Source organism: Cicer arietinum, chromosome 1, assembly GCF_000331145.2.
Source record: "Cicer arietinum cultivar CDC Frontier isolate Library 1 chromosome 1, Cicar.CDCFrontier_v2.0, whole genome shotgun sequence".
Lineage (NCBI taxonomy): Eukaryota > Viridiplantae > Streptophyta > Magnoliopsida > Fabales > Fabaceae > Cicer > Cicer arietinum.
Window position 1 is genome coordinate 40,699,268 of NC_021160.2, and position 8,576 is coordinate 40,707,843.

The 8,576-nt window shown below is 27.7% G+C and overlaps 1 pseudogene; it reads left to right on the plus strand.

The window, feature by feature from the left end:
- Positions 1 to 291: 291 nt before the first annotated feature.
- Positions 292 to 5,452, plus strand: LOC101509232 (myrcene synthase, chloroplastic-like; annotated as a pseudogene).
- Positions 5,453 to 8,576: the final 3,124 nt, after the last annotated feature.

Consider the following 8,576-nt stretch of genomic DNA (forward strand, 5'->3'; position numbering starts at 1 on the left):
TTCCATAGAATCAAATGATGCAATTGTGGCTTGTTGACGTTTTCTAATTTGGTTAATACTTCTTTCGTTTCACAGTTTCACAATGAATATCATTTTCTCCATTTTACACCTAATTGGAAATGACTATAAATAAAAGAAAGATAATAATCATTTTATTAAATTATCTTTTTAACTATTTGTGTATTTTTCATTATTATAAATAGAAAGTAAATTAATGCTTTAAAATGGTGTACATTAATAATTAAAAATAAAATTCTAAAATCATATCTTATATAAGAGGCTTTGTATGGTATATAATTTTCCATATAGCAAGATCCACTTTTGCTTTCTAGCTAATGGCTTTGCTCACATTTGCATCTCCCCAATTTACTTTTAAAAAAAAAAGCTTATTTTGGAAAAAAGATATTTATCTCGAGTAATATGGAGCTCTAATTTCCCTCGTCCAACTCGATGCAAGGCATCATGTAAAGTTGAAACAATTCCTCGTCGATCTTCAAAATTCCAACCTTCAATTTGGACCAATGATTATATTCAATCTCTAAGTAGTGAATATAAGGTAAGATTATCTAATACTTAATTATATTGTTTCATATTTATACATTTATAAAACTTCATACAATATTTACAAACCCTTATAAATTATTGAAAAATCTTAAGAACTTTAGTTAATTAAATTAAATTGAGATTTTATGGTAGTTAAATTAATGCAGGAAGAAATGTATAGAGAGCAATGCAAAGTGCTAAGTGAAGAAGTAAGGATGATGCTTTGCAAAGTGAAAAATGAGATTGATCAACTTGAGTTTATTGATGTATTGCAAAGGCTTGGAGTTGCTTACCATTTTAACAATGAAATAAGGAACATTTTGGACAACATTTACAACACACAAACGTCCAAGTTGAAGAATAATTTATATGCCACATCTCTCAAGTTTAGGCTTTTAAGGCAACATGGTTATAATATATCTGCAGGTTATTTACTCAAATCTAGACTTTTAAACATCAATACCACATTTGCTTTCTATGTGATTCTCTACAACATAAGGGATCACGACCCAACTATGATTTAAAATCTTTATTTAACAAATATTAATGTTAATTGATTTAAATATATATTTGATTCCCGTAAGTTTGCGCTATAATTATATTCATTTTTGTAATTTTTTCTTTTAAATTTAATTATATGTAAGTTCAATTTTGTTTTAAAATCGTCTCTACTCTTAGTGATTTTGAAATAAATTTGAGATGATTAACGAAAAAAAGATGAAAAAAAAATGAGAATTTAAATAGACTAAACATATATGTTTTTATTTGATTTTTGTAACCTTAAGTTCGCATTTTTTATTTATTTTCATCGTTTCTCCATTTGTCATATCAATATTTTTGAACGATAACTAACAACAAAACAACTTTAAAACAAAATTGAACTTACACAGTTAAATTTGAGATATAGACCAAATATATATTTAAGACATGTTAATTTGTATATTAATTTATTATATTATGTGATTAATTTTTTTCAGATGATTTTATTAGCTTTCAAGATGAAATCTGTAACTTCAAGAAAGAGCAACCTACTGATGTTGAAGGAATGTTATCAATGTATGAAGCCTCATTTTATTCCTTTGAAAATGAAACTATATTAGATGAATTAAGAGATGTGGCATCAAAGTTTTTCAAATAATATTTGGAAAATGGAGGTAACCACATATCACTTCTAATAAGTCATGCTTTGGAGCTTCCACTACATTGGAGAATTCCTCGTTGGGAGGCTTGGTGGTTCATTAATATATGCGAAAGACAACAAAATCAAAATCATGTTTTACTTCAATTTGCTAAATTGGATTTCAACATTGTTCAAAGCATGTATCAAGAAGAGCTAAAGCATACATCGAGGTAATAAGTGTCGGATCTAAATCAAGGAAGAAAATTAAACACAATTTTTGAGTATAATAATATCACTTTTATAATTTTAAAGTTTGTTTGATACAAAATAGAACATATAATATATTAAAATTTACCATTAGAGAATAATAATGATCAATTATGTTTGAATAAATGAAATGGAAAAAAAGTATATTAACTTAAACTAAAATTCAATAATTTTTTGGTCTTATAAATATACCATATTTAATGTTCTCCCTCTAAATTTTTTCTTTAAAGAACGGTTCTTCAAATGTTTTTATTAATAATTTTGATCCATACTTTTAAGTGAAATCATGTGTATTATTTGAATTTTTAAATTATTTTTCGCAGACATGTTTAAAACATATTAAGAAACTCCCCTACAAAAAATTACAATTTTTTTAACAAAAAAAGAATTAAACATGAATTTTAAGAGATAAAACCTAAAAATAAAATCATATTTAATTCATCTTTTGTTAAAAAAAATTAAATTTGTGTGTGAGAGATTTTTATAATATTTTAAACACACTTGCATAATATCATTAAAAAATTTAGAAAATAAACATAAATTGATTTAAAAGCAGGAAACAAATTTATGATTCTAATATGAATCAATTTCCAGCTTCCTTAAAATCAAGTTTAATGCTCTATTCATTTGATAGTTTTTAAAATCGGCCAATTGTTGTTTGGTTCTGTAAATAAATGGTACTCAATTAGAAGACTTTGGAGATACAGTTACTTATAAGCAATCTGTTTTGGGCAGTTAGTTTTCAGTTAATTAGTTGTAACTACTTTTGTTTGTTGGTCCTAAATTGTAACCAACAAGTATATAAGCCCAACTAGCAATGCTGAGTAAATAAGAATAAGGCAAAGTTGCAGTTTTGCATAAAGTGGAAAAAACTGACAACAAACATGTAAAAATATTGTAATAATTTCATCTCATATTAGTGACAATTCGAAGTCGGATCTAGTCCCTCAAACGTAGGAGTTTAACTATGAACTAGGTTAACAATTATGTGTGTTCATTTTAGCATTGCAAGTTTAAATTTTGTTTCTATTAAATTGTTGTAAAGCTGAAACCAAGAACGTTCTTAGGTGAAAACTCACTAGTCTTTGTTTTACTGAAACCCATAACATTCTTTAGTGGAAAACTGACCAATCTTCATTTTACTGAAACCAAGAACACTCTAAGGTGAGTGTCTGATCAATCTCCGTTTCGTTTACTTTGATCTCAATTGAAATTAAACAACAACTGGTATCAAGATCACTGGCTATTCGATTCAAAGAAAAGATGACATCAACAAAGTATGTACTTGAAAAATTCGACGGGAAGAATGATTTTGGGTTATGGCGTCTCAAGATGAAAGTTTTGCTGGTTCGTCAAGGTTTGGCAAATACACTAGGAGGAGAGATAGACATGACATCCACACTTTCAGAAAAGGAGAAGAAGAATATCATGAACAAGGCTCACAGTGCTCTAATCTTGAGTCTTGGAGACAAGGTTCTGAGGAAAGTGTCAAAGGAGACCTCTGCAGAAGGTATTTGGCTCAAGTTAGAATCTTTATACATGAGAAAATCATTAGCGAATGGTTTATACTTAAAACACAAGATATATACATTTAAGATGCAATCTGAGAGGTCAATTGAAGATCATATGGATGAGTTTAACAAGATTGTTTTAGATCTTGAAAATATTGATGTAAAATTGGATGATGAGGATCAGACCCTACTATTGATAAATTCATTACCAAGTTCTCTTGAAAATCTGTGGGATACACTCATTTAAGGTAGAGATTCTTTGTCATTTGAAGAAATGCAAGTTGCATTAATCTCCAAAGAATTAAAGATGAAGTCAGATGGGAAAGAAGAGAGCAGTGGTGATGGACTGTTTGTCAAGGCCAAGGTAGGGAAGAAGAATCAAAAACAGAAGAATAAGTTCAAATAAAGAAAGGAAAAATCTAAAATAAAGTGTTTCATATGCAAGAAAGAGGGGCATTTCAAGAAAGAATGCCCAGACAAGAAAGGATCAAATAGTGATGATGATTATAGAAATACTTCAATAGCCTTTGAAGGATATGAAAGCACATAAGTTTTTATGGCAAATTCAACTGAAATCATGGATGATGACTGAGTGTTTGACTCGGGGTGTTCATTTCAAATGACCTCAAATAAAGATTGGTTCTTTGACAACAAATAAACATATGGAGGCAAGGTGATTATGGGGAACAAACCAGTTAGCAATGCTGAGTAAATAAGAATAAGGAAAAGTTGCAATTTTGCATAGAGTGCATAAACCTAACAACAAAAGTGTAGAAACATTGTAATCATTTTATCTCATATTAGTGATAATTTGAAGTCAGATCCAGTCCCTCAAACGTAGGAGTTTAACTCTGAACTGGGTTAAAAATTGTGTGCGTTCATTTTAGCATTGCAAGTTTAAATTATGTTTATGTTAAATTGTTGTAAAGAAGAAACCAAGAATGTTTTTGGGTGAAAACTCTTCTGTCTTTGTCTTACTGAAACTCAAAACATTTTTGGGTGGAAAACTAATCAATCTTCGTTTTACTGAAACCAAAAATATTCTTGGATGAGTTACTGATCAATCTATGTTTCGTTTACTTTAATCTCACTGTTAATCTCTTTAACATGTTCTATTAATTGTTTTAATTCTTTGTTTTTTATATTTTAGACATGTATGAAAAAATCTAGTATTAATATCTCCTTCCTTAATCTTATGTTGTCTATTAACTAATGCTTGATTTTTTATTTTTATTTTTTTGTCTTTTTAAAGATGGTGGAAGAGAACTGAACTTGGAGAAAAGTTGAGCTTTAGTAGGGATAGATTGATTGAGAACTTTGTTTGGACTATGGGAACAAATTTCAAGCCAAAGTTTGAATATTACCGAAAAGTAATAACAAAGGTTAATGCGTTTGTTACAACAATTGATGATGTTTATGATGTGTATGGTACCTTGGAAGAACTAGAGCTATTCACTCACACAATTGAGAGGTATAAATTACTATTCAATATTAATTAATTTCTTCCATTTTATTAAATTTGTTTCCTCGTAAGTATAATTATCAATATTTTTTCTTATGATTCTAGATGGGATCTAAGTTCCATGAATTCTCTCTCATACTACATGAATTATCAATATTTTTGTCAATGAAATTGCTTTTGAAATCTTGAAAAATAGTGGATACAATATCACTCCATACCTGAAGAAAGTGGTAAGCAATTATTTGTCTTGTTACATATCATGGTTTTAAATTGCAGTCTGCAATCACAATTGCGGTCATAATATTGCAGATTTTGAAGTCTCTGCAACTAAATCACAACTACAATTTAGGTTGCATTGGCCATATTTTTGTTTATTTTTCTACAATATAAAAGTTTTCAATGTAACTAAAATTGTGACCGCAATCTCAATTTAAAACTGTTATTTAGCGTTGTTTAATTATCTGATATATGATTTTTTTTTTCTTATTTTGAATTTTGTTTTTTAAGCGTGAAATTGAGACAGGAGATATTCCAAAGTCAATTCAATGCTACATGAATGAAAGTGGAGTTTCTGAAATAAAGGCTTGTGATTATATAAAGTCCATGATATGTACAATGTGGAAGAAGATGAATAAAGAAGCTCATACTTCATCATTCTCTCAAAGGTTCATAGATACTTGTATAAATCATGCTAGAATGGCAATGTTTATGTATGAGCATGGAGATGGTCATAGCGTTCAAGATCTTGAAATTCAGAATCGTATAACGTCGTTAGTTTTGCAACCCATTCCTATTATATGTACACAAAATTCGGAGTTAAATAATGACATCTAATATGTTTCCGAATTAATAAATAAATAAATATAACTAAAATATATCTCGAGGTTTTTTATGTTTTATAAAAATAACAGTTTGGTTATTTATATATTTTTGCAATACTTATGTCTTTTATGTTTATCTCAGTTGGGTGTAGGTGATGTAAGTTTTTATTTTATCGATTTATTTTTTTAAATTACCTTATATTTGCATTGTTAGTTGTTTGTCTCATTTTCAACAACAACTAGTGTAATTAAAAATATTTGATTATTAGAAACTCTTTCAAATGTTTCAACAATATTTCTCTCTTCTTAATCCTTTAGACAACAATCATAAAACTTATACATAGTTTATATAATTTCTTGATTTTTTTACAATCATTTACACACATGTATAGCCTCTAAATCTTAGTTCTAAATGTTTATCCACATAATTAATGTCATTAGCTTAATTCACATGTAAAGTAGTTTCAACAATCAATTTTACTGCATTGTTTGGATTAGATTTTAATTAATAGTAATTAGAAGTTAACATGCGCGTTGCGTGGTAAAATTTAATATATAAAATCATAACAAATCATAACAAAGCAATCCAAGAAAATGTAACGTTATGCATGAGCTTAAAATCTACTTTTTCACAATTTGTTATCATTCTAACTTTAAAATACTTGGTTAGAAGGTTTGATATTATGCTACCACGCAAGTGGACACACAATTCAAATTGCCCATGCTCAAATAGATCCCTTCAACTCAACCTGAGACACATAAACTTATGTTGCATGGTAGATCTCAATATTTGGAGGGATACCTCCAAGTCACCTAGGAATTCTCCAAATGAATACCTCCAAGGTTTAAAGATCTTGCCTTAAGGCTCAACAGTAGATCACCACGATCAGGCTCATTCAGTTGTATTTCTCCAATATCACTAGGCTTGTCAAACTCTACCTATATGATGACAAGATAATCTTTACTTCAAAGAAATAACATCTAGTTTATCTCTTTGTTGGCTTAGGATACTCCATTAAGACCATCATTTAAAGCACAAGTTGGAATCACCACTATTTCATCAACTATGGGCTACTTCAATATTTTCATCACAAATTTATCACATCACTATCATCAATCATACATCATCATCATATAAACTCATCACAAATTTATAACATCATTAACATCAATCATACATCATCATCATCACATAAACTTATCACAAATTTATAACATCATTATCATCAATCATATATCATCATCATCACATAAACTCGTCTAATCAAACATATGCACCAAATTCATTCGACACCAAATATCACAATAATATCAAATATCACACATTCAATAAAATTAAATCAATCAACACATTATAAATATTTCTATTCCATATTTTAGTATCACACTTTTCATATTTGTACATTAATTAATTTATCTCTCAAAAGACTACTATTGTACCTAGTGAGCCCATGATAAATCATTGGAAACTATTGTATTCTTGAAGCTTCCAACGAGAGGAATCCAAAAAGATGCTAATTTTTTGAGATGACAAATGTGGTGATTAGAATTAACCAAAAATAGCTTGCCCAGTAAAGAAACGCAATTGTTTATGATGAAATAGAGCTCCGTTCTATAAAAATGATACCAAAAATGGATTCAGTGGCCGATTTTATATGGATTAGAGGTTAGGATCGATTCGAATGGCAAGAAATTGGTGGGAGTGAATTTGAGAGAAAAAAGATTTCTTTAGTATGGGTGGGAGTGTTATTCAGCTTGGAAGAAGATGAAGTCGATAGCATTTTTTTAGATGGGAGGATGCGAATAACAATGACTCAAAACCGGTGTGTAGAAAGCACACAGTCCAAACATAAACAATAGTAGAAACAAACAAAAAGAGTGGTGCATAAAGTAGTTTATTCCAAAAGTTTCTTTTATTTTATATTTTTTAAATTTCAAATAATTTAATTACTTGTTGTATTCATCCATAGTTAAAATATTATTCTCTAAAATAATCATATTAAAATACTATTCAACCCTAAAATATTCATACTCATTTATATTTAAAAATAAAAACAAAAAAATAAAATATTTAAAATTATCATTCCATAACATAAAAATATTAACATATATTCTAAAATAATTTTAGCATATAAATATCAACAAGTTTACTAAAATAATTTTAGCATATAAATGTCAACAAGTTTACTAATTTTAGCATATAATTTCATAATTTTACATAAAAATATCAACAAGTTTACTAAAATAATAACATATAAATGAATTAATAAAAAAATATCAACATATATTCTAAAATAATTTTAGCATCAAATTAAATCTTTAAAATCCTCTTCAATTAATAAAATAATTTTTTATAAAATTTGAGGTATTACAAGATAAGGACTCTTAGATCAATTACAAAAACAAAAATAATTTTGACGCACATACTCTTGTAGAAAACCAAGGATCCTAAGCCAAAATTGAAATATGTTGACTTTTTTATTATTAGAATTGAAATCAAATATTCATCAATATTAGAGACCAAGATCCATAAGACCACAAATGTCTATGATTATCTTGTGAAGAGAAAGAGAAATCATATTAGTCTTTTATAAGAGAAAATATGAAAATAATTTTTGTACTTCAACTTATTATATGTTACTTTGTATTTATGATAAGGGCAAACACACAAATTATTAATACAGTTAATTTGCTAAAATTCATATTCCGTTTCTTTTGTTTAGGTCATTCGTTAGTATGAGTGAACTAAACAAATATGATAACTCCTTATAAGATGCAGAATTATTATTATTATTATTATTATTATTATTATTATTATTATTATTATTATTATTATTATTATTATTATTATT